The following is a 27964-nucleotide window of genomic DNA, read 5'->3' on the forward strand; positions in this document are numbered from 1 at the left end:
ATATTTTCACCAAAAAAATAAATAAAATGGTCAAGAAGGGAGAGGGTTGACATGTTGTGGGGTTGTTAACCAATGTCATAAAACAATATGTGTACTGACTTTAATGAGAAACTATTTGTTCTGTAAACCTTCACCTAAAGTACAATAAAAAAAATTTTTTTAATGGAAAAAAATGATTAAGCTCTGATTACTTGGCAGAAAGTATGCAGGCAAGAAGGCAATGGGATGACATATACAAAACTTTGAAAGAAAAATTGCCAAACAAGAACAACATATCCTGCAAAAATCTCCCTCAAACATGATGGCAAAATTAGGAAACTTCCAGATAAACAGAAAGCAAGGGAATTTTTAAAAAACCAAACCAAACTTACAAGTAATATTAAAGGGTGTCGTTTGGTTAGAAAACCAACAACATCACACAACAACCAGAGTCTAGGACACAGGACAGCATCAGCCAGATACTAACCTACGTAAAGAACTCTCGATAATAAAATAAAGCCAAAACACTTGAAACAGGGAAACAGAGAATTCAATTTGTAAATGATGACAACATCAAAACAATAAAAGAGGTAAGAAACAATGTAGGTATAGAACGTTCAAATGGAAACGATGTCAAGGTGGTATTAGGTAATAAAAGACTGATTCAAACTTAGGAAGATAAGGGTAAATTTCAAGGTAACAACAAAGAAAGTAAACAAACCTGCCCATCAGAAGAAAAGCATAAGACTCCGTAAACACAAAATGTATAATAACAAAAGAAAAGAAAATCCCAAACAAAAGGAACTCAGCACAGGAAATTAAGAGGAACAAAGAAAATGTCAGCACCATAAAAAACAACAATATGACAGCAATAAACTCATAGCTATAGATAATCACACTGAATGTAGCAGAACGGATTAAAAAAAAAAAAGTGACCAATCAATATGCTGTCCACAAGAGACACACCTCAGACACAAAGACATAAATGTATTAAAAATCAAAGGATGGAAAAAATAGATCAAGCATATGGTAAACAAAAAAAGGGCAGGACTGGCAATACTAATCTCAGATAAAATAGACTTTAAGGCAAAATCAACAATAAAAGATAAGGAAGGACATTATATAATGATTAAAGGGACAATCCACCAAGAAAACATAACCTTAATAAATATCTACGCACCCGATGACAGGGCTCCAAAATACCTAAAACAAACTAATAGCAATGAAAACAGCAATAGACAGTTCCACAATAATAGTAGGAGACTTCAACACACCACTCTCAGTAAAGGACGGGACATCTAGAAAGAAACTCAGCAAAGATACAATAGATGTAAGGCTAAAATCAACCAACTTGACCTCATCAATATATATAGAACACTCCATCCAACAGCAACAAAGTATACATTCTTTTCCAATGCACGGGGAACAGTCTCCAGAATAGACCATGTTTTAGGCCACAAAGTATCCCTCCGTATAATCCCAAAACATGGAAATGACACAAAGCATTCTCTCTGATCACAATGCCATAGAAGTAGAAATCAGTAACAGCAATAACAGGAAGATCAAGGAAAAAAAAATCCATTACATGAAAACTGAATAACACCTTGCTTAAAAACAACCGGGTAACAGAAGAAATCAAAGAGAATTAAAAATTTCCTAGAATTAAATGAGAATGAAAACGTATCATACCAAAACCTTTGGAACATAGCAAAGGCATGCTCAGAGGTCAATTTATAGCAATAAATGCACACATCAAAAAAGAAAAACCGCCAAAATCAAAACATTAGCCCTACAACTCAAAAAAGTACAAAGGGAATGGCAAAAGAAGCCCACAGCTCCCGGAGAAAGGAAATAATAAATGTTAGAGCAGAAATAAATAAAACAGACAACAGAAAAACAATAGAAAGAAATCAAGAGGACCAAAAGTTGGTTCTTTGAAAAGATCAACAAAATTGACAAACCATTAGCAAAACTGACAGAAGAAAAACAGGACAGAAAGTGAATAGCCCAAATAAGAAATAAGATGGAGGACATTACAACAGACACAACTGAAATAAAAAGAATCATAACAGGATACTATGAAAAATAGTATCTCCAACAAATTTGAGAACTTAGAAGAAATGGTTAAATTTCTAGAAACATACAACCTACATAAAGTAACACAAACTGAGACAGAAAACCTGAACAGACCCATGACAAGAAGGAAATCAAAGAGGTAATAAAAAAAAATAAAAAAAAAACAACAACTTCCAACAACAACAACAAAAAGCCCCGGCCCGGATGGCTTCACTGGCGGATTCTACCAAATATTCAGAGAAGAGTTCACACCAGTGCTATTCAAACTATTTCAGAGCATAGAAAAGGAAGGACTATTCCTGAATTCGTTCTGTGAAGCCAGCATAACCCTGACACCAAAGCCAAGCAAAGACATCACAAAAATAGAAAATTACAGACCAATATCTCGTGTATATGCAAAAATTCTCAACAAAAACTCTAGCCAATATAATTCAACATCATATCAAAAAAATAATATACCACGACCAAATGGGATCCATATCAGGTATGCAAGGATGATTCAACTTTAGAAAATCAATCAATGTAATCCAACATATAAATAGAACATAAGAAAAGAATCACACGATCATCTCAATCAACACAGAACAAGCATTTGATAAAGTCCAGCACACATTCCTCTCAATAAAATAGGAATAGAAGGGAAATTCCTCAACATAATGAAGCGCAACTATACAGCCAACATCAATCTCAATGAAGAGAGGCCGAAAGCATTCCTTCTGAGAAAAGGAACAAAACAAGGATACTGTCTTAGTTATCTAGTGCTGCTATTAACAGAAATACCACAAGTGGATGGTTTTAACTAAGAGAAGTTTATTTCCTCACAGTCAAAGTAGGCTAAAAGTCCAAATTCAGGGTGTCAGCTCCAGGGGAAGTCTTTTTCTCTCTGCCAGCCTTCTTCTCTTCAGTGTTCTCCCGGACTAGCAGCTTGTCTGTGTAGGGACCCCAGTCCAAAGGACACGCTCTGCTCCTGGCACTGCTTTCTTGATGGTATGAGGTCCCCCACTCTCTGCTTGCTTCCCTTTACTTTTATCTCTTGAGAGATAAAGGATGGTGCAGGCCACACCCCAGGGAAACTCCCTTTACATTGGATCAGGGATGTGACCTGGGTAAGGGTGGTGTTACAATCCCACCCTAATCCTCTTTAACATAAAATTACAATCACAAAATGGAGGCCAACCACACAATTCTGGGACTCATGGCCCAGCCAAATTGATACACACATTTTTGGGGGGACATAATTAATCCATGACAGATACCCTCTATCATCACTCCTATTTAACATTGTGCTGGAAGTCCTAGCTAGAATAATAAGGCAAGAAAAAGAAATAAAGGGCATCCAAATTGGAAAGGAAGAAGTAAAAATATCCCTGTTCGCAGATGACATGATCCTACACAAACAGAACACCAAAAATTTCAGAATTACTACTGGAACTAATACAAAGATTCAGCAGAGCAGGATACATGATCAACATATAAAAATCAGTTGGATTCCTATACACCAACTGAGAGAATTTTGAAAAGGAAATCAAGAAAACAATACCATTTATAATAGCCCCTAAAAAGAGAAAATACTTAGGAATAAATCTAACCAGGGATGTAAAAGACCTATACTAAGAAAACTAAAAAACATTACTGCAAGAAACCAAAACAGACCTTGTTGTTAGGTTGTTAGGTGCCACTGAGTTGATTCCAACTCATAGCGACCCTATGTACAACAGAATAAAACACTGCCTGGTCCTGTGCCATACTCACAATCATTGCTATGTTTGAGCCCATATTTGCAGCTGCTTTGTCAGTCCATCAGTTTGAGGGTCTTCCTCGTTTTCACTGACCCTCTATTTTACCAAGTTATGTCCTTCTCCAGGGACTGGTCCCTCCTGATAACATGTCCAAAGTATGTGAGATGAAGTCGCCCCATCCTTGCTTCTAAGGAGCATTCTGGCTGTACTTCTTCCAGGACAGATTTGTTCATACTTCTAGCAGTCTATGGTATATTCAATATTCTTTACCAGCACCGGAATTCAAGGGCATCAATTCTTCTTTGGTCTTCCTTATTCATTGTCCAGTTTTCACATGATTATAAGGTGATTGAAAACACCATGGCTCGGGTCAGGCACACCTTAGTCCTTAAAGTGACACCTTTGCTTTTTAACACTTTAAAGAGATCTCTTGCAGCAGATTTGTCCAGTGCAATGCTTTATCTGATTTCTTGATTGCGGCTTCTATGGGCATTGATTGTGGATCCAAGCAAAATGAAATCCTTGACAACATCAATCTTTTCTCCTTTTATCATGATGTTGCTTATCGGTCCAGTTGGGAGGATTTTTGTTTTCTTTATGTTGAGGTGTAATCCATACTGAAGGTGTGGTCTTTGATCTTCATCATAAGTGCTTCTAGTCCTCTTCACTTTCAGCAAGCAAGGTTGAGTCATCTGCATATTTCAGGTTGTTAATGAGTCTTCCTCCAATCCTGATGCCCCATGCTTCTTCATATTGTCCAGTTTCTTAGATTATTTGCTCAGCATACAGATTGATTTAGCATGGTGAAAGGATGCAACTCCGACACACATTTCCTGCCTTTAAACCAAGCAGTATCCCCTTGTTCTATTTGAACAACTGCCTCTTGGTCTAAGTACAGTTTCCTCATGAGTACAATTAAGTGTTCTGGAATTCCCATTCTTGGCAATATTATCCATAATTTGTTATGATCCACACAGTCGAGTGCCTTTGCATAGTCAATAAAACAGAAGTAAACATCTTTCTGGTAATCTAGCCAGGATCCATCTGACATCAGCAATTATATCCCTTGTTCCACGTCCTCTTCTGAACCCAGTTTGTATTTCTGGCAGTTCCCTGTGAATGTACTGTTGTAACTGCTTTTGAATGATCTTCAGCAAAATTTTACTTGTATGTGATATTAATGATATTGTTCAATTATTTCTGCATTCTGTTGGATCTTCTTTCTTTGGAATGAGCACATGTGGATCTTTTCCAGTCGGCTGGCCAGGTAGCTGTCTTCCAAATTTCTTGGCATAGACAAGTGACCTTTTCCAGTGCTGTATCCATTTGTTGAAACATCTCAATTGGTATTCCGTCAATTCCTGGAGTCTCATTTTTCACCAGTACTTTCAGTGCAGCTTGGGCCTCTTCCTTTAGTACCATCAGTTCTTGATCATATGCTACCTCCTGAAATGGTCGACCATCGACCAATTTTTTTTTGGTACAGTGACTCTGTGTATCCCTTCCATCTTCTTTTGATGCTTCCTGCATCTTTTATTACTTTGCCCATAGAATCCTCCAACATTGCAACTTGAGGCTTGAATTTTTTCTTCAGTTCTTTCAGCTTGAGAAATGTCGAGTGTGTTCTTCCCTTTTGGTTTTCTATATCCAGGCCTTTGCACATTTCTTAATAATATTTTACTTTGTCTTCTCAAGCTGCCTTTTGAAATCTTCTGTTTAGTGTTTTTACTTCATATGTTTCTTTTGCTCTAGGTACTCTATGTTCAAGAGCGACTTTCAGAGTCTCTTCTGACATCCATTTTGATTTCTTCTTTCTTTCCTGTCTTTTTAATGACGTCTTGCTTTCATCCTATATGATGTCCTTGATGTCATGCCACAAATCGTCAGGTCTTCTGTCATTAGCGTTTGGTGTGTCAAATCTATTCTTGAGATGGTCTCTAAATTCAGGTGGGATATAGTCAAGGTCATCCTTTGTATCTCGTGGACTTGTTCTAATTTTCTTCAGTTTCAACTTGAACTTGCACATAAGCAATTGATGACTCACACAAATGGAAAAACATACCATGCTCATGGATAGGAAGACTCTATATTATGAAAATGTCAATCCTACCCAAAGCAATCTACAAATACTGTGCAATCCAGGTCCAAATACCAACAGCATTCTTTGACAAAAAACAAAAAGACAAATAATCCAGTTAAACAATGGGCAAAGGATGTGAACAGACACTTCACCAAAGAAGACATTCAGGCAGCTAATATACACGTGAGGAAAGGTGTGTGGTCATTAGCCATTAGAGAAATGCAAATCAAAACTACAATGAGATACCATCTCACCCCGACATTACTGGCACTAATTAAATAAACAGAGAATAACAAATTTGGGAGAGGTTATGGGGCATTTGGAAGTCGTATACACTGCTGGTGGTAATGTAAAATAGTACAACTTCCCCTATATTGTGTGTTGGAAAATGATATGGTACCTCCTTAAAAAATTAGAAATAGAAATACCATTTGATATAGCAATCCCACTCCTAGGAATATATCCTAGAGAAATAAGAGCCGTCACACAGATAGACATGTGCACATTCATGTTCATTGCAGCATTATTCACAATAGCAAAAAGATGGAAACAACCTAAGTGCCCATCAACAGATGAATGGATAAACCAATTATGGTACATACACACAACAGAATACTGTGTAAGGATAAAGAACAATGATGAATCTGTGAAACATCTCACAACATAGATGAATCTGAAGGGCATTATGCTGAGTGAAATAAGTCAATCACAAAAGAACAAATATTGTATGTGACCACTATTATAAAAATCCAAGAAAAGGTTTACACACAGAAAAAAAGTCTTTGATAGTTACAACGGAGGGGAGGGGTGGGAAAAGGAAATCACTAACCAGGTAATAGATAAGTGTTAACTTTGGTGAAAGGGAAGGCAACACACAACATAGGGAAGTCATTACAACTTGACCAAGGCAAAGTCATAGAAACTTCCTAGACACATCCAAACACCTTCAGGGACTGAATTATTGGGCTGAGGGCTGGGGACCATGGTCTTGGGGGACATCTAGGTCAACTGGCATAACATAGTTGATAAAGAAAATGTTCTACGTCCTACTTTGGTAATAAGGTCTCTCATCTTAAAATCTTGAGAGCATCCATCTAAAATACATCTATTTGCCCCATCACGTTTGGAGCAAAAGAGGATGAAGAAAACCAAAGACACAAGGAAAGTATCAGTCCAAAGGACTAATGGATGACATGAACCACAGCCTCCACCAGCCTGAGCCCAGAAGAACTAAAGGGTGCCCAGCTACCACCACTGACGGCTCTGACAGGGATCACAATAGAAGCTTCAGGACAGAGAGAGAATAAAATGTAGAACAAAATTCAAATTCACAAAAAAAGACCAGACTTACTGCTCTGACAGAGACTGAAGGAAACCTGAGACTATGGCTCCAGAAAACCCTGCTAATTCAGAAGTGAAGCCATTCCCAAAGTCCACCTTTCAGGGAGAGATTAGACAATCCTATAAAACAAACAATAACACACGTGAGGTACGTGCTTCTTAGTTCAGTCAAGTATTGGGCAACACCTGCCCAAAAACAAAGACCAGAAAGTAGGAAGGGACAGGAAAAAAATGGGATGAATGGATATGGGGAATTCGATGTGTAAACGGAAAGGGGGAGAATGCTGGCACTTTGTGGGGATTGCAACCAGTGTCACATAACAATTTGTGGATAAACTGTTGAATGGGAAATTAATTTGCACTGTAAACTCTGACCTAAAACACAATAAAATAAAAAGTTGAGTGCCTCTTAGACAATGTTTGAAGTGCTGTAGAATGAAGAAGGGTGAAGATACACTTGCATTTTTTTTCAGACAAGCTGTAGGCTTCCGCATTTTTCCCCGGTGTCCATGATAAACTCTATCCATTGGACTCGACCTTACAATGAAATGACTACCAGAAAGATCTACAAACTAAAGGGTACAGGAAAGGTTCTCCCTGAATCCTCTCTCACTCTGTCACTTTTGCTTGAAATATCACTCCTTTCAAAGACAAACACTACTAGAACACAGCATCTGAATCACCAGCACTTTTGTGTGAGGTGGGTTAGCTTGAAGAACAGGCAATGTTAAGTGGAGAGGGCTACTGTGAAGGCAAATTGAAGAAAGGGGAGGTTTACGGAGGAATGTCCATCTCTAACACTGCTTGAGATCAATTCTGCTGCTTGTAAATAAACCCTCCCATTCTTTTTGCTACAGAAAATTTTTTTCCAGGAATAAAACTGGACCCTTTATTCCAGCCAGCTGATCAGGATACTTTTGCAGTAACACTATACGATTAAAAACAAAATTAAAATAGGTAATTGATACAGAGACATTATCATATTCAGAAAGAATGTACGTTTCGGAGGGGGTTTTTCCTTTAATGGGAAAAGCAAAAAATCTTTTTTTGTTCAAGCAGGCCTGTTCTAACCTCTTGAACTTCCAACGATCTAGCCTTTTGTGTGCTAGACAGATTTTATAATTAAATTGGATGTAGCCTTTTCAAAATTAAAACTGGGACACTAAGGAACTGGTTTGATAATGGCACTTCTAGAGAGCAGAGCCAGCCTTAGGTGGGGTGATGCCCTGAGGACACAGGAGAAAGGCTTAGGAAGTGTGTCCTGTTGGCTTCATCCCACAAGCACAGGCTAAGCTTGTGTGCTCAGTGGCTGGAAGGCCCAGAGCTGTGAAGTCTGAAGCTCTGAAGCACAAGGTTTGGTGCTGGCTTCCTTAGGCACACTGGTCTCTTGTCCCTGCAGCTGAAGCTGTGGCTGTGTGGACCAGGGCCTTGAGGGTGTGAGATGGTTACCATCAGGTTACATTAGAAGTGTTGTCCCAGCCATTTTAAGGTTAAAAAATGTGGTCACCCATGAACAGGAAAATCATCTTGACATAAATGTGCACTGAATTAAGCTTAAAAATAACTACCACCACAGTCCTAGGACTTCTGCCCCTCCAGATTGCCTCTTACCCTCACCAAAAGTGACTTCTTATGTACGGGAGGACCCCATGTGCTTACTTTAGTTAACAACCCAGGCCAGGGGAAAAGGGTAAGTGACTTTGGGGATGCCTAAAGCACAAGAACAGCTGCCTGGGGCAATAAACTGACCCAGCTCTATGTCTTCTTCCATTTTGTCAATGACCATCAGTTTCCAGAATGAATTTCTCATAACTGGCCAAGAGCTCGGGATCAACAGCCTGCTTTGGAATTGAGGTCGGAGAGTACGGAGGATCGACGCAAGCCATTGGCCCTGAACCAGAGTTTATCCCTGACTCCCCACTGCTTGCTGGGAAGGGGGCCCAGATTTTCCAGTCCATTGGCTGCAAACCACGGTAGTTACCCTACAGAAAAATGGATTTCCTATCCAGGAGTTATTCTATGGCTTGAGGGCTCTGCCTCCTTCACGGACATAGCTCCTTGCCCGCGTGCCCTTTTGGTGCTCACTTTCATTCTTTCTCCTCGGTCCACTAGTTTTCTTCTTCCTCATCTTTTTCACTGCCACCCTCCCCCCCGGCCCCGCCAACGTCCCGGTCCCAACCTTCCATCCCCTCGGAAGTCCCAAGGCGAAGGGGGGCTGCCTGGGAAGACTGGAGTACCGCGCTGGGGATCCCGGACAGCTCAGACCTGGGGAGCCTAAAGCTGGGATGGGAGAAGTTGGGGAAGGGGAGGACAGACTCCCGGAGAAAAGACCCTGCTAGCGCTGGGGAGAGAGGAGGTGCGGTGAACACACCCAAGCGGTTACCTAGGGAGGAGGTGGGGTAGGCATTGGGGAAAATACTCGCCCTGAAATTAAACGTGTATCGAATTGTGTGTAGGGTCAGGAGGCTTAATGCATATCATTAAGCCTCCTGGGTACGAAACCTTTCGGCTTGAACTCCCCAGCCTGCGGCTCCCTGCTTTCTCCTGTTTTGGGAGTGAAGCTGGGAGGGGGCTGGCTCCTGGGTACCTTGCCCGCAGTTTAGGTGTTAAGTGCCCGAGTGTGCGTGCTGGGCAGTCTGTGGGGTTAAGAACGTTTCGCTGGAAGGGATATGCAGACGGAGGTGGGAAGCCAGGATATGAGAGGGATTCCCCGGGCCCGGGGTGCAGGCAGGGAAGTACTGCGCAGACCTGGGCGAGGTGGCCTGAACCCAGGGAGCCGGCGAGGGGGTGAGTGGAAATTGCACCTTTCCCAAGGATTTAACCTCGGTGGCCTGTCTGCGTGATCCGCGCGCTCTTGCGCGCGAGTCTCCGGCCTTGGGGGAGGGGGGTCTTTGGTTCTCACGGGAAACATCCTCCCGGCCCGGCCCTGGGCAGGGAGTCGGACATTTTTCTCGGCCTCTCTCCCGGCAGCTGGCATATCCACCTCGTAGGGCTGCTTTTAGGGACACAGGGTTCAGGCGAGTCTACGGGAGACTTTCAGGCCAGGCCCTCATCCCCCTCTTGGGGCCCTCGGGCGAGAGTTCCAGCTCTTGGCCACCTCCTGCCCACACGTGAACCCAGATAACCCAGGACACGCGATCCCCGCAGGGAAATCCCGGGAAGCTGCACGCGCTGAGGGTGCGGTGGGGTGTGTGACTGCGTGGACCTCGCCGCCCCCCACCCTGCAGCCCTGCTCCGGAGGGGCAGGGGCCAAGCGGAAGCGGCGGGCGTGGAGCCGCGGCGGGGAGGGACTGGGAGCTGGTCCGGGGAGCGAGGGCTGACGGCGGACCGGGCCGGACTCGGCGCGCGCCGGGAGGAGGGAGCCCCCGCCGCAGCCGCGGCCGCCGCGTGCTTAGCTAGTCCCCGCCCAGGGAGACGGAGCCTCCCGACTAACTCCGCCCGCCGCCCCGCCGCCTGGAGGCTCCCGCTTCCGTCCCGGACCGAGCCTGCGGCCGCGCAGGTTGGTGCCGCCGCGGGGCGGGCAGGGCGGCCTGGGCGAGGTTGGGGCGGGGGGTGTTTGGAGGGGGGGCTCGGAAAGTTAGGCAGATGCTGGGCCCGGGACGGGGATCCTGCTGCTTCAGCTGCCTCCGTTTCTCGGCGCCCGAGGCGGTTGTTGATTTCTTCCCGGGCTGCTTCCAGCGTGACTCCCGGATCGGGCCGCCGGGCGAGGAGGCGCCTGGCAGTCCAGCCCCGGGTCACTCGCTGCTGTCCGGGTCGCGGGGTGTTCAGTGCTGCCGCCAGGGAGAGTCCTGGGGACCAAGCCATTTTCTCACTCCCCTAAACCTCTCTCTGACACCCCCTCCCACTATCACTTGGTGTCCTTGCTTAGTTCGTTGAGGGGTCACCCTTCTCTCCAGTCCTTGGAACCGTCGTACTTTTCCTTGTGCCTTCACCCTATGGGTACATTTCTTCTTTTTCCTTTGTTGCCCCCAACTTGGAGAACTCTCCGTACTGGTGAGAAAGCCTTCCCCGTCCCCCAGCCCACTCTTGAGACTTATTTGGGAGAAAAGTGGGCCGCCAAGCCGGTAGTGAGGGGCTGGAGCGGAGTCCGACCGGAGGTGTTTGCGTGCAGGCGAATGCCGGGAAGCAATGGGAATTCCCTTTCCCGTTCTCCTTCCTGATGCCAGCTCTGCCCTTCTCCCTGCGGTTTTGCCAGCCGTAGAGTGTAATACGACGGCGAAGGGTGATAACCGTGGCTGAATGAAAAGTATCTGCCACTTGGGAGTTAAATCGAGATTTAAGTCTGGGTTCAGTCATCTTCTCGTGTGTGGCTTTGGGACAGGACCCGCCGGAACCTCTGTGTTCTCTTCTGGAAAATATCTGTCTATTCTGTCCACCCCTGAGGGTCGTTGTGAAAATCCAATGGGGTGACTTAGGTGTATTACTTTATTTTGAGCCAGGGTCTCTTGTCTCAGGAAGCTGCCTGATATCAGGTCCTGTGTTCTAATCTTCTGGATTCAGGTCCTTCGAGTGAAATTTTACGGAGTAAAAAGCATGTGTTACTGGAGCTGACCATTAGTGTTCCGAGTTGAAATCGTCCTCTCCCCAGGAAACCCTCTATAAAGTAATGGACCTTAACACCTAATGTGGCTGTGGTCTTAGAAATTTAAATAGTAGGGAGACTGTTATTGGCTCAGTCTTTGGAAACAAGAACTGCATTTGCTTCAGATGTGTATAGTCTTTAAATCTCTTTTTCATCTCAGGTTCAAATTTAAATTCCTGATTTTCTGCTACTTTTAATAATTAAGGAAAGAGAACATTTTGGTAAAGTGAGTTCTGACATTTAGCTCAAGCACATAATTTGGAATGTATGATTGTCAATTTTCAGTTTATGATCACGGGCACAAGAAACATCCTTAGCTTCATTCTAGTTCCTTTGTAAAGCAAGCAAGCAAATGGTCTATGGAAATCAGCTTTAGACTTGGCATTAAATGGCTAGGTCCTGTCATCCATGTATTCCTAATTTTCTTGAGTTCCTGTTTGTGCAGTGCATTCTGCAATGTGCTGTTAGGGATAGAAATTATAGAATATATTCCTTGCTCCAAAGGGGCTTCCAGTCTAATTTAGAGACTAAGCAGTTTTATTTCATGTGGACATCAAGTATCTTCTAATGACTACAGACAGCAAGTAGAATGATGTCAAGAGTGCATTATCAGAGGTTCTTGAAGGTCATTATTTGGTCAGTTTACTTAATAGATTGGAAGAATGCCAGGTTTTGGCTAAGGCAGTGTTTTCCAAAATAAATGCATCTGCTTCATCAAATAGAGGCACAACTTGGAACTAAAATGAATTCTGTGTTTTTAAGAGTTAAAGCTCAGAAATGTATCCTGTACATGTATGATCTGTAATCAAATGTTCAAAGTTGTTGAGATTTCAATTCTAACTTCAGTCAATAAATCAAATTTATGGTACCCAGATTTGAGAGGAGGAAATTATATTATGATATCTTAAAAAAAAAAGAGAAAGAAAAAGAAATACAGAGATTGAATCTAAGATTTTTAATTAGTTGGAACTTGACCACTTGAGGGCCTGGCAGGCCCAGGATTGACTGGAATATTGACCTAAAAAGTTGTAGGCTTTTAGTGATATATATATATATATTTAAAAAAAAAGCATTTCTGATTTGGCTTAAGGTAAAAGATGGGCATGAATTCTACCTGGAAGAGATTGATCTGGAATCTGTCCTTTCTGGTTATAACATTTTGTGTTACTCAGTGACATCTCTGATTCTTTTCTTGCTCCTGGAAAGAATCTATCCATCTCTTGGATATGTGTAGAATTTCTTAAGCTTTACATACCAATACCGTTCTTTTAGAGCTTTGATTAAACTCAGGCAGTGAGGCACTGTAGGCTGAGGGGCAGCCTGAGGGACTTGATGTTAACTTTACACTTGGCCTTTCTGCTCAGCACCTTTGTTTTCCTATTTGTGAAATGAGATGAAGGATCCTTGTCACTTCCCTGTATACTGTGGTTTGGCATAATAGTCATGAAATGGAAAGAGAGAAATCTTCTGTGTTGGTCAGAACTTTCTTCATCCCTTTAACTCTTTTAGTCCTTAATAACTAGGTAATTGTTAAAATCATATACAAATACAAATCACTTAAAAGAATGGTGCTGAATAAAGTTGGTGGTGGTGTCACGTGCTCTCAGGTCTCCTGGAAGGAATTTCAGCCATCTTGTATCTCCTACAATTTACAGAAATGACGTGGAGAGTAAGACTTTTCTCTTGTCCAAGGTTGAACAGCTTCTTAGTGGCAGGAGTAGAACTTTAATTCCAATTTCCGTATAGCTAATTCTCTGGTTTCTCCTTACCCTTTGTAGTCTCTTGTAATCTAGAGCATATTAAAAAAAAAAAAATGGTTAAGAATCTTGGCTGTGGGTTCTGATCGGCCTAGGCTTGAGATCTGCCCAGGCATTTACTAGGCATGTGATTCTAGGTAAATTACTTAACCTCTCAAATCCTCAGTTTTCTCATCTCCAAAATGGAAATAATGGAAGTACTTACCTCACAGGACTGTTGTAAGGATTAAATGAGTGAATCTGTATGAGGTGCTTAGCACATTGCCTGTTAGTACTAGTACCTAGGCATCTACTACTCCACTACTCAAGTAGATACTCCAGTTTCTCTGGGGTGAAATCACCTCTTAAAGGTCCAAAATTAAAACAAGCAAAAAACTGTACATATATACACACACAGACACACACACACACACACACACACACACACACATATCTTCTGTGAAAGCTGGAACCTATGCAAAGTGGAAACTTGTCAGAGAAGGAAAACTCAAATATTTTCCATTAATAGAGAGCGATATAAAAGTGGTAAGACTGTAGCTGTCAAAGGCAGAAAACTTGAGAGACCTGGAAAAACAAGGCAGTCCAGTCAAGTCCAGCTCTCGTAGGTTTCTCTGTGGATATAGTTGTTATATATAGGCATGTATAGTTGTTTTATATATATATATAACCAAATATTTTGAAGTAGCCATTCCTCAGCTAATTTATGTTTCATTTATTTATTCAGCAGTTGTTTACTGAGCTCTTGCGGTCTTGTGTTTCCCTAGGCACTGGCATACAGTGGTATAACAGTCATGATCTCTCTCTTATGAACCTGAAAATCTAGGGAGGGATGCAGACTTATAAACAGGAAATCACAGTGTCATGTGATTTGTACCATGGTAAGGGTAATTCACGGAACCACAGAAGGCAGGGTGGCAAGGCAGGGGCGTGGGTGGGTGTCACACAGTGCATGTCACCCTGATTGGGGTTAGTGGGGATCAGGGAAAACTTCTCAGAGGACACAAGTACACTGAGACCTGAAGTGTGAATGATGGAAGCTGAAGAAGTGGGAGGTTAAAAGAATGTTTGAGACCAGGGGAACAACAGGATGCATTAGAGCTAGAGTCAAGCAGATAATGTAAAAGAATAAATAAATGAGAGCAAGAGGGAGAGGTGTGGCTACCTGGAACCCATGCTTTCTCTAAAGGGAACAATAGATACAGTAAAACCTGTGAAAGCTGGAACCTGTGTGAGGTGGAAGCCTGTCAGAGAAGGAAAACTCAAATATTTTCCACTAAAACGGGCGATAGAAAAGACCACACCCTGTAAAAGGCAGAAAATTTGAGTGACCTGGAAAAACGAGGCAGTCCTGCAAGGTTTCACTGTACTAGTTTCAGCCAAATGTTGTCATGTTGGGATACAGGCCTGGTGTTGCCCCGATGTTTTCAAGAGGAGCTTAAAATTCCTATTTTATAAATGAAATCTCCCAAAATGTTAAATGGCCCAAGTTTTTTTTAAACTATAGTGTGGGCCAAAACCATTGCAGTTGGAATCAACCAGGTACCACCACTTAATGACCTCTGCATTAAGGAGCTGAAGGAAGTGTAGTGTGTCTAAAGGAATGCATCTTAGAAAGGAGAAGCAGGAGAAGTGCCCATGGATAGAGGCCAGAGCTGCATCATTCAGGGTCTTGTGGAACTTGCTAAGGAGGGTTGGCTCCATCTTAAGAGCAGAGGTTGACATCAAAGACTGAAGCAAGAGTAACATGATTAGATTTGTGTTTACAGGGTACAGTTTGGTTGCTCTATGGAGAATGCCTGGGAAGAGGCAGTAGTGGAAGCAGGGTAACCATTTAGGAAGCTATTGCTGTGGTCCCGGCAAGAAATAAGTATGGCTGGAGCTAGAGTACTGAAGCAGAATAGAGAGAGCTGGGTAGATTTCAGAGTTAGGTATAACACCTCCACTGTTGGGAGATAATCTCTATTAGTCACTGGGTTTCTACACATCTTGCAAGCAGAGGTAGTGACTGCCTTCATTCTGGACTATCTTTTCATGAACATTTACATAGCAAATAGCCTTACAAGATAGAGGCTCTGGAGCAAAAAGCAGGTAGCCTTACTGTCCAGTATAAAAGACTTGGGTGCTCTAAGTTTGGAGTCCTCTCCTGTGATGCAGATCACTGCGTGTGCAGGTGTCACCTTCACACCTCTTCATATCATCCTGTGGGAGTTAGGGTTCAGAGAACTGGCACAGCTTTGGTGATAACTCCTGCTATTGCTGTCGTTGTGAGTAACCGTCCTTTGTCTCTGACCTGGAATCTTGTGTCTTCTGTCAGCATCCGTGAAAATGTGGCATGCTAATTTGTTAGCTTGCAAGTAGGGTACAGTCTCAGACCCTTTATAATTCTTGAGAGCCACTAGCCATGTTGTTTGAATTAAAATTAAGTAACATTAAAAATACCAAATTTTCAGTCACACTAGCTATATTTCAAGTGCTCTAGTGACTACGCAGTGGTTAAGAGCTCGGCTACTAACCAAAGGGTTGGCAGTTCTAATCCACTAGCCGCTCCTTGGAAACCCTATGGGGCAATTCTACTCTGTCCTATAGGGTTGCTATGAGTCGGGATTGACTCGATGGCAATGGGTTTGGTTTTTTTTAAGTGTCTACTGTATGGGACACAGCAGATATAGAATATTTCCATCATTACAGAAAGTTCTGTTGGACATTGCTAGTTTAAAGCCTTAGATTTGTTTCTCTGTGATGGTGGAGGTGGTAGCAGGTGTTGATTTTGACAGCGTAAAAATGGTGTTTGTTTTGTGTTAGGTTCATGCGAGTTTCTATATATGGAGGAGATATTCCAGTTTGGATAAGCTGTACAGTATTTAATTCAGCCTGTTGGGGGGAAAAATAGAAAATTGTCTGCATTATCAGTTTGGAGACTAGGCAGATTGGGAACATGTGGCAACAGAAATGCTACATGTATATGGCATTCCTCAAAATCGGTGTGACTGTGAGATTGGGATCTGTGCCCAGAGGAGCTTGAACTTTTGAAAACTGTCTTCAGCTTCATCTACAAGCCATGCTTAACATGAAAGAACAAGAGCGATACATTAGAGTGAGGTTCTGGAACACAGCCAGTCCAGCAGCGCTGAGGCAGTGCCTACTGCATTCCAGCTGTGCTGGCCTGGACGCACATAAAGGATGGAGGACTGCAACAAGATTTCCACGTAGCTCTTGTTCAGGGAGCTTGAGAGGACAGCCCCAAGAATGGAAGGAACTGGACTCAAAAAAGAAAAAATACAGTACTTTTAAAGCATAACTTTAAATGACACATCAGAGGTGAGGGGTGGGGATGCGAAGAAACAGTAAAAGCAGCAGATCTGCTTCTCTGTCAGAAGGAAGCAGCTCATTTTGAGGGGGGCGTGGACCACAGGTACTGATAAGTGAAAACACGACGAATGATAGGCCCAGTGAACAGCAGTTGAAGCCACAAAGGACAGTTTTTGCCGACATTTAGTGTGTATTTGTAGTTACAACCTAAGGGAAACAAAGGACAGTGGTAGAAATAAATAAAAATGAAAGCTGAGGCCACTCTGAAAGAATCATACTGCCGCCTGCTATTTTCATGGCTAAAAAGCCCTGTCATAAATTTCAGATATTGAGAATTTCATTTACCTATGCCCAAATAAATAAATAGCACTTATTTGAAGACTAATTAAAATTTTTTAAAAATTAAGTCTAGAAAATTTTAAAAATTGAATTTGTTATTTTTAAGCACCTGTATATGTAACCCAGAACCCTGGTGGTGCAGTGGTTAAGAGCTACGGCTGCTAACCAAAAAGTCGGCAGTTTGAATCCACCAGCCGCTCCTTGGAAACCCTATGGGGGCGGTTCTGTTTTGTCCTGTAGGGTACCTATGAGTCAGAATTGACTTGATGGCAATGGGTTGGGTTTGGTTTATACATAACTCAGTCCCTGGGTTGTGCAAACAGTTTACGTGCTTGGCTGCTAACCAGAAGGTTGGCGGTTGAGTCTACCCAGTGGTGCCTTGGAAGAAAGTTCTGGCAATCTACTTCAGAAAAATCAGCCATTGAAAACTCTGTGGAGCACAGTTCTACTCTGACACACCTGGGGTCGCCATGAGTAGGAATGGACTCAATGACAACAACAAATACATATACCTATTGTTTACATTATTAATTGCATCAATAGACCCTTATTTTCATAGTAAATTCTGGGAGAGTCAAGGTCATGTGATATCAGGGTTTGTACAGACATGTGTAAAGCAGGCATTTCTTAATTAGTGAGGTTTTGCTCCATTTAGTTTTTAAATGCTAGTTTGATAAATGTCTTTTTTGTGTATGTGGATTTTAAATCTTATTTCTGTGGGAATGGAAATAGCTGGTTATCCCTCCTGCACACCCCCTCTTGTCCAAATCTAGTAGTCACTTGTTCCATTGTGCTTTTGTTTTTCCTTTCTGTTTTGTTTGCCACAGTTCTTACCTGGGCTTCAGGCTTATGTTTCCTTGGGCCTCATTCTCTTCATATGAACAGTGTGAGATTTGAAATAATCTTTGTTGTATTTCTGGAGATCAGCGTTTTCACCAGTTTCATGCGGTCCTTACTCAGGCAGGGTGTGGTAAGTCATTTTTAGAAAACTCACTCCAGTAAAACTGGTGTATGCTGTTGAAACTTAATGTGCCCTCCTCAGAAAGCAGAACTGGGAGACTTGCTGTTTACTGCATGAGTCACTGATGGGTTCAAATGCAAGGAAATGATATTAGTTGTTTTGCATGTTTATCAATGTTGCATCTCATTTTAAAAGAAGCCTGACATAAGGAAATGAAAATAAACCGATAAACTCTTTCCCCCCAGAGAATTTAAACATGAATTCTAGCGTTTTGTGAATAATACAGTAATAATGCGGGTGACAATTAGATCTAGTCCTTCAGCCCATGATATCCTGCAGTGCTCAGACTTTTTAGTGTGTGTATTTCCTCAAGCTGTGCATGAGTAACTTTAATCAGGAGCAAAGTGGGTTCTTTCTATTATATGCCATTTCCTCCATGGCCCTTGCCTCACTTAGATATTGCTGTATGCCTAATCGACCACAGTGAAACATCTTTAAAACGTTTTCCAGGGGACTAAGGACTTTTGGGAAAATGTTTATAAAGGCAAAAGCCAAGGAGAACAGTTAGTATGGTTTGTCTGCACAGATGAATGTTTCCTAAGAGACTGATGAGTCAATGAGTTGTTAATAGGATATGTAAATGTAACCTTTCTCCCATTTACCATCATTACTTAAGTCATAACTATGTATTTTCGAAAATTGCTTAAACTGGTTCTTGTCTAGTTCCTTAATGAAACAGACTCTCTTTGTCCCATTCTTTTCCAGTCAGTAGTTAGTGCTATTTAAAGTTTGCCTTGCCCTATGCTATCCCTTTCTCCTTCTATTTTTATAACAGTAAGTTCATCATTATATGATAGATTTTTGCTAATATCTTTGCTTTAGCTTCATTTCAATATTTGCGGAAAGTTTTCATATCTGTGTATTTGACATTGACTTCTAGCTCTTTGGTTCCCGATAGGACATCTTTTGTTTATTTAACAAATGTTTATTCTGTGGCAACTATGTACCAAGCACTATTCTTGATCTTGCAGGTCCAGTAAGCAAAAATACATGGTCTGTGCTATTATGGAGCAAAGAGTCCAGATGGAAGGCAATCATTAATTAAAAAAAAAAAAAAAAAAATCACACACATATACACTAATGAATATATAATTACAAACTGAAGTAAATGCTGTAAAGTAGAGCAATACAGTTTCATGGGCATGAATAACAGAACCCTGAGGAAGTGCCTCTTGAGTTGATATGTAAAGGGTGAGTATGAGAATTTGGGAGAGGGTGGGAAGAAGAGTTTTCCGGGCAACAGTGGGAACTATAGATTTTGCAGAGGCCCTGTAGCAGGAGGGAACAGAGTAAATTCAAGGAGAATCACGAGGAGAGTGGAGAGACATGAGGCTGGACGGCTAGACAGGCCAGTCCGTGCAAGGTCTTACTGGCCGTGAATTTGGTCTCCATCCTAAGAACAATGGAGAGCATTTTAAGTGGGGGCTGGTGACTTGGTGTGATTTGTATTTTGGTAACATCATTCGTGGGGGAATGGATTGGAGGGGGGCTTTGAGTGGCAGGGGGGATAAGTTGGCTGGCTGTTGCATGCGTCCAAGTGAGAAATGATGGGATGTATGAGGCCTATAGCCTGTACTAGGAGTTGTGGGGGAGGGCAGGGAAGATGGAGAGCGAGTGTTTTAGGGAATAACATCAACTTCACTTGGGAATAAGATGGGATTTTCTTTTATTTGTTCAAAAAATATTTAGTGAGTCTCTACTGTGTGCCAAACTCTGTGCCAGGCTCTGGAAATAAAACTGTGAACATAATAGAAAAGAACCCTGTACTCATGGAGCTTACATTTTAATGGGAGTGACAGATAATCAGTAAGTAAGAAGATAAATATATAATATCATTTCAGGTAATGATAAATCCTGTAGAGAAAATGAATTAGCATAAGGGAATGGAGGATGACAGGGAAGTGTCCTCGTATATAGGGTTGTCAAGAAAGATCTTTCTGAAGTAACATTTGAGCAGAGACCCAAATGAAATGGGAGAGCTAACCCTGCAAAGATCCTCTACCAAACTGAGGGAAAGACAAGTATAAGAACTTGAGACTGGAACAAGAAGAACCCCTTCGTGCAAAGAATACAAAGGCCAGTGTAACTGCAAATATGAGAGAATGAGGGAGGGGAGGAAAAGAAGTTGTTAAGGATGTCTTGTCAGTAGCATTTAATAGATTTGTTATCTTCTCTTCAGTCATGACCAGTTTTTCAAAGCTACACACTGCACCAACCACAGTCCCAGGTTGCTCTGACGCTAAACTGTTCCAACAGCTACTGGAACAGTTTCCTTCCTCCTGTCACACCCTGCTCAAGAATTTCGAGTGATGACCCTTTGATTAGCTCACATGAAGGGCCCCTCCCTTGTTTTAATCCCATTTCTCATTGCACCCTCTTTGGACTTCGCTGTGTTGTCAAATTTGTTTGTTAGGCCTTCCACGCAGTTTATTGATTTTCTTTATGGCTTTGCATTCATCCTGGTACTGCTTTCCTTTCTGTTAGCCTGTTTCCATCTGTTCCTTCAAGGCATCGTTCACAAGTTACAGGTTACATTTTCTACTAGTTTCTTGTGATTTATTCTTTTTTGCCTGGATCTCTGAGCCCCACAGACTGCTCAATCTGTGAAATATTATCTTTTTCTTACTTAAGTCACTTGGAGAGGCACTACTTTAAAATGTTACCATTCTTGCAAGTTAAAATATTTATATTCTCTCTTGCCAGAAAAGATTTGGCTCTGTCATGTAGGTGACATTGGCCAAAACATTCAGCTCTCTGAGATTTAGGTTTCTTGTTCACATGATGAAGATACTAAGCCTCCCTTATTACATTCACAGTGTGGTTGTGAGGAGTAGATGAAGCAAAACCCGTAAAATGTTAAGCAAATATAAAACATTTTTTTAAATATTTTATGAGAGTGTATCCACTATAGATGCCTCAGAAGAAAGGCCTGGAGGTCTACTTTTGAAAAATCAGCCACTGAAAACCCTGTGGAGCACAGTTCTAATCTGACACACATGGGGTTGCCATGAGTCAGAATTTACTCGATGGCAAATGGTTGGTTGGTATTTCATATTCCTATCTAATAGTAGGTTTCTTACACCAGCTCCCATGTTGTGGGATCATGTGTGTGCTACAGGAATTCCATGAGACTTTTTGAGTTTCCAGGTATACTAAGCAAGCTTGGGCCAAATTAACCCACAACATGATTCAATGCACGGGCAAGAAAGTGAAATCACAAACATACTGAGTTAGTTCTGTGTGTTGTAAGAGGAGATAAATTAGGTGTGGAAGAGCTAGTTTCCTATATGTATAGGGCAAGATAAATGAAATACTTTGTAAGAGTTGTATTTGAATTCCAAGCATTTATATATACTTATTTTAGAGTTCTGAAAGTCCTCTTAATTTCAAATGGGTATGAATTAGAGCAGAGACCACTGGCTAAGTGAAGGAACAAAGGAGCCCAGTAGCTTTTCTTCCAAGTTTTAATAGTACATTCAGTTATTGTACTGAGGTGAATGGAAACAAATGAACAAACATGCGATTCATGTGCTTATTTAATTTTTATGTGGACTTTTTTTGTGTGAATAAATCTATTGCTTTTTTGGCCCAGCATGCCTCCCTTTGACTTTCTGGAAGGCTGTGTGAAGTTCTATGACAGACGGACCACCTCTCTGCTAAACACGAGGAGGGACCAGTTGTGGTTTTTATCTTAATTAGATGCCCTACCTTAGTTGACAAAAACAAGGGTACCTTGTTGTGCTCTCTTTGCTGTTAGATTTAAAGAATCTCATTGATACTATATTATAGTTTCTTTTTCCTCATCAGTTTCTTTTTATTATTATTCTGTTTTGTTATGTTTGACAGTGCTGGGAAGAGTTTCATGCATTTTGAGCTATTGATGTTGGAGATCACCAAGGAGCACTCCTTGCGGAGTTTTATCTAGATCTGGCATTAAGGTGTCCCGTTTTATCTGGTGAGCATGTGTTTGTCTTCCTTTGACCTCCAGTTCTGGCATTAGGACAGCCTTTGCTTCAGGGACATTGAGGAAACTATCTGAAGCTGGTATGGTATTTCCTTGTATACCTAGCTGACCAGCTTAAAAGTTTAACCCTTTTTTTGTTTCCTAACAGTCTGGCACATAGATTATATCTGAGAAGTCTATTGTGGGAAGTCATTCAGATTTAGGTAATAGAAATTGAATATTTGTCCATTATCTAGAAAAGTGGTGGTTTTGTCATCAACCAGAAGAGCTTTCTCAGCACAGCTCTTACATTCCAAATAGCTACCTTGCAGAGAAGGTTTTTAATTGCTGCACCGCCATTGATTTGCTTCATTATTTTTGCTGCATCAAGATTTTCACTAAAGGAAAGCTGCCATGGGTTGTTTATTCCTGCTTATTGTTTTATTTTTTTTAAATTTTATAGAAGGAGAAAAAGAATAAATTTTACTACTACTGTAGAAATAAACTTCCTCTTGTATCCTATCATGTAGATGTTACCTGGAGAATAACAATTCTGATCTTCATCTTTCAGACCTAATGGAGCACCTTCTTTCTGAGACTACCAAAGAGTGAAAGAGTTTTATGAGAAGGATAATGTAATGTTCAGGACATTGAATTTATTGCTACCTTAATCTTTATTATCTGCAAATTTTGATACTTCCTTGTTCTTAACTAAAGGTTTTGATTTAAGTATTTCCCTTTCTAAGCACAAATACCAGAAGGTCAGAACAGTGACTCAGGTGATAACATCAACCATGTAATGTGTTGAAGAGAGAATGAGTTGGATAGAGAATTTTGTGGGCTGAGGGGCAGGGCAGGACATTTAAAAGAAGCATATTTGTTCCTAGAGCCTGGAGAAACCTTGTTTCTGGCTACTTTAAATATTCCTTTTCCTCTTTTTGTTTTTGAAATCTTCCATTGTTGTTCCAAGTTAAAATATTTATGTGTACATTCTTTCTCCCTAAAACATGAGCTTAAGGCTACACTTGGAACCATCTGGTGTTTTATGTAATCTCAGCTTCTAGCAGAAGGCTTTGAACTGGTGGGTACTTAGCCACTGGGTTCCAGGGTGGTCATAACCTTTTTGGTATTAGTTGTCTTATTTGATGAATCCCCTAAATTTTTCCTGAGATATAAATATAAAAATATGTATACTTGACAACTACCAGCTTTTCTGAGGTAGTTAAGCGGCAGACTGCTTTAGGTTCAAATCCCCGGTCTGACATTTACCGGCTGGGTGACCTTGGACAAGTGACTTATTCTCTTTATGCCTCAGTTTCCTCATTGCTGAAATTGAATAATAATAGTAACTAATTAGTAACAGCTTGCCCTTATGTAGTATATTATGTACCAGGTGCTGTTCTAAGCACTTGGCATATTAAACACATTTAATCCTCAGAACAATCCAGTGAGTTAGGTACTATTTTATCTTCATTCACAAATTAGAAAAATGAGGCACACAGAGGTGAAAGTGATTGCCCAAGGTCATATAGGTGCTAAGAGGTGGAGCCAGGATTTGAATCCTCAGAATTTGTCTTGGGGCCTACCTTACCTCACAGGCTTGTTGTGTGGGAATAAATGAGATGGTCCATGTAATGCATTTAGAATTGAGTCCTGAATATAGCAACCCCTCAGTCATCTACCACTACCACCACCGCCGCTACTGCTACTACTAAACCCAACCAAAAGCCGTTTGTTATCTACTCTGATTAGTGCCTAATTGTATTTAAATAATTAATAATTTCCCCAAAGACTTTTTATAGACCTGGAAAACAGCTTTAATGGTATCTCTCTCTTTTTTTTTGGTTACAAAGCAGTAACACTTGGATTGGTTTTTAAATCTGCTTCTTGCATGACTATCTAATATAATATTTTGTACAGTAGAGCAATTTGAGAGTTGCAGCTGCATAGAAAAAACTATGGGATTTTGGTTAAGCCTTTTGGGAGTTATATACTCCTGCTGGCTATTTTAGATTCTGTTCAAAGAAGGTAGGTCCTGTAACAATTTAAAAAACTTTTTTCAGTACAGGTTATACTTGATTATGAGGGAGGAGTGGTGGGGACCAAAATCACCTAATGACCTTTTTTTTTCATTTCTAAAAACTATAATTCTGTTATAATAATCATTTAGATGGCGCTTTAAAAATGAAAACATAGCTCTTATGTAGATAGGCATATGTTCCATGTAGGAATAAAATGGAAAATCTTTGTCATTAGTGCCAAATTCTAAGCAAGGGGAACACATACAGGATGGGAAGAAGGTAGTTTTATATTTAAAGCATAACCCATCTGGGGTTTAAACTTACCAGCTTTGAAATGCTAGCCAAGTGGTTTTTCAGCTGGACAACAAACTTGGTGATGATAGTGGTTCTGGCTCCTTCCCATAAGCTCTGTGTACTCGTGCCTGGTGGCTAAGTCTAGTCCCTTCAACTACAGGAGGACAAAGAGAGGAAAGGTGGGGGAGGGACCTTGTAGAATCCTGAGAAGAGGAAATAGATGTTTACTCTGCTGTTGGCTAGAATTTTGAAGCCTTTCAAAAATAAAGGTTTATGACCTCAGTGGCTCAGAGGCTGCCTCACAGGCTGTGAGGTAGTAGAAAGTCTGTAGCTGGGTTTCAGAGAAAAAATGTTTCTGTGTTCCTACCTTGGTAAACTGTGGACTTCAGTATCAAAATAATTAATCCCATTTATTGAGGTAGTTTCGTAAAATGGAGAAGAAAACCAGCTTCCTTCTGGCAGTAAACCTTGGGGTCAGGTCTTGGTTCTGCCTCTTACTAGCTACGTGACCTTGGGCAAATTACTGAACCTCTCTGCACTTCAGCTTTATCATCTTCAAAACAGGGATATGCCTGTACCTACCTCATATAGTGTGGTTGTTGTAATAGGTTTTTTGAGATGATGAATATAAAATGTTTATACAGTGTTAGGTATTATTTTATGTTAGATATCTTACCTAGAGTGCCTCTGTAACCCTGAAAAGTAAATCAGTATCCCTATTTTACTGAAGAGGAAATTGAGGCTCACAAAGGTTAAACGATTTGTTTTGACTGTGAAGTCATGTGAAAAATGGCCTGTCTTGTGCCATCTTCCTCTTCCTGATGGTTGTGCTAGGCTACTGCCCATCAATGCTAAGCTTGTGAAATAGGGGAGCAGAAGATCGCAATTTGTTTTTTCTAAAGTTTTATGCTAGGATGCTTGTGTAATTTAGGAGATACACAGTGTTCTCAAACTTGTGAAATGTATGGGCCCTTTTCAAGGGAAACATCCTCATTTCCAGTTGGACTTAATTATTTTTGTCACAATTTTACTTAAGTATATTCAGTTTTGGAGTAAATGTTAGTTTAAAGCACTTATAAATGCCAACAAAACTATAAAACCAATAAAATTCAAGTAATTACATTAATTTGTGTGGCAGATAATGTTACTTTGTTGAAAATTGTCAGTTTTGGGTTTATTCATGCTGAGAATGGGTTTTATGTTTAATTTGTGTCTACATTTTGATTTTATGATATTAATGTATCATAAACCTTTGAATATCGGTGATTTCCATGTGGTTCAGCCTAAAAAAATGTCTTTTTAAAATAAGTATGTTATATAACTTGGTAGTAATAATTTCAAGATGTTTTTGACAGTTCACAATAATAGAATTTCAGGAGTAGCAATTTTAGTGGATATTACTTGATAAACCTGGAGAGCTGCTTTGTTCTCTTAGGAGTTGAGATACTGGCACAGTGTTTAAGTGTAAACCTCACTCTAGTCCTGGGCCTGACCTTAGGGCCCAGAATCAGACATCCTGGGTTCACGCTGCTGCAACAGTATTTTTTACATAAAAAACAATGGGTATGTTCATGGCACAGTGGTTAACCGTTCGACTGCTAACCAAAAGGTCGGCAGTTCATGTCTACCCAAGTGCTCTTTGGAAACCCGATGGGGCAGTTCTACTATGTCCTATAGGGTCACTATGAGTCAGAACCAGCTTGATGACACCTAACAACAACAGCATATTCATATTTATTATGTATTCTTTGTATATTGATGCACAAGAACGGTTTACATATTAAGCCTATCAACCCTTTATCAAATACCTTGTAAATCATTTTTTCTGCTTGTGGTTGCTTTTTGGTTTGGATGTGGTGTTTATTTTTTTACAGATATACTATTTTCATTTTTATGTATTTTAACACATATTCTCCATCATTTTTATTTTTCTAAAAATATTGTCACTGCAAGGTCAGATATTTACTTGTGTTTCTATTCTAGTTGTTTTATATTTCACATTTTATACTTAACTATTTAATTTTGGAATTTAATTCTGTGTATAAGTATCTATCTAAATTAATTTTTTCCATGGATTTGAAATTAGTTCAGCATCTTTAACTGAATAATTATTTCTTCTCCACTGATTTAAAATGCCACTTTTATCAGACTCTAGATAATTTGGTTGAATGGAATTTGGCCTAAAAAAAATTATTTTAAAGCAAGGTTGTCAATATGACTATTCTCTGGTCTCTAGTATTGGTAATTTGCTACAGTATGAAGTATTTTGTGTTACTTAAGAATTTTAGTTTATCTTTAGGATTTTTTAAAACTTTTTTTCCCTTGCTCAAACAGAAATCCTTTAAAATTCATTGTGCTTGAATGGATGGCATTATGGATGTCCTTGATATTTTATAGATTTCTGATTTTTGTTAAGGAACCTGCATGTATTTTGTCAGGGAAAAAAAAATAACAGAAGAATCCTGTTGTTGGACATTCAGGTTGTTTGTGCTGATCTCCTGTGGTTGGATTCTTAGCTTGTCAAGAACCCCATTTTGGCTTATTTATTGAATAGTTATTTAGCAAGTCCCCTCTGTCTACCAGCCAGAGTTCCAAACCCAATCATCCCTTGTTGTCAGTATTTGGTTTGCTGTTATATACCCCCTCTTAACAAATATACAGTTGTTGCAACTTATCCGTATAATTGGACATTTAATTAATCCAGCTTTTTAAAATTTTTTATTATAATCTACCAGACCAGGAGTTTTTAGTAGGCTGAAAATTCATGAGAAATAGTAAAGCAGTAATTAGGGAAAACACACTTTTTAAAATGAACAAAACATTTAAAAACACGTAAATAGTTTTAAACCTACCCCCATTATGCACCCAAATTGCCATTACGTGAAAAAAAAAAAAAAAAGTGAAAAAACTAACTGAATAGCTCTTAAAAATATATACCTTTTTAAAAAATTAAAATGTAATAGAAATTCACTGCACAATTAAAAGAAAATGAACACAAGCTAGAAGAAGAATCACCTAGAATCAACTACTGTTAACGTTTTAGTGTATATCCTTACAAATATGTGTGTGCTTTTAAATGTATAATAGAGTCATACAGTACTTACTGATTTGTAACCTCTCACCTTTTTACTGTTTGTATTTCGGATCCATATCTGTTGCCCCTTTTTCTTCCCTTTAAGTGATCTGACGAAAAGGACCTAAATTTTCTTCTCTCTTTCCTCTCAATCATGTCTGTGTTTGTGTGTATGTGTGTGTATAGTGTGAGGTAGAATTAAAATTTGATCCCCTCCCTACCGTCCTTAAAACAATTTATTTAACAATCTATCTTTTCTCTATTGATTTGTGATTTTTCTTTTATTATATATTAATACATAGCATCAGTTCTTGAAAAGTTACTTTTCTCCACTGATGTTTCTATTCTTCAAGTGTCACGTTGATCTCATTGTTGTAGCTTGAAAATAGGTTGTAATGACTGGTAAGCCA

At 40.4% G+C, this 27964-nt stretch overlaps 1 protein-coding gene and 1 long non-coding RNA gene across 2 annotated transcripts in view; one reads left to right on the forward strand and one right to left on the reverse strand.

Annotated features, from left to right (window-relative positions):
- Positions 1-12760: 12760 nt before the first annotated feature.
- Positions 12761-27220, reverse strand: LOC111820281 (uncharacterized). Its single transcript, XR_002823836.1, has 3 exons — positions 24512-27220; positions 18037-18284; positions 12761-13586 (listed from the first exon to the last, which is right to left on the reverse strand). It is a non-coding gene; the product is annotated as an uncharacterized LOC111820281 (long non-coding RNA).
- Positions 18273-27964, forward strand: part of PAM (peptidylglycine alpha-amidating monooxygenase) — a 358633-nt gene continuing 348941 nt past the window's right edge. The window contains exon 1 of the mRNA XM_023730151.1: positions 18273-22178. The gene's annotated coding sequence lies outside the window, so the exon portion shown is untranslated. The remainder of the gene's footprint in view (positions 22179-27964) is intronic.

The sequence above is a fragment of the Trichechus manatus genome, unplaced genomic scaffold (genome assembly GCF_000243295.1).
Source record: "Trichechus manatus latirostris isolate Lorelei unplaced genomic scaffold, TriManLat1.0 scaffold00032, whole genome shotgun sequence".
In the NCBI taxonomy this organism is placed as follows: Eukaryota; Metazoa; Chordata; class Mammalia; order Sirenia; family Trichechidae; genus Trichechus; species Trichechus manatus.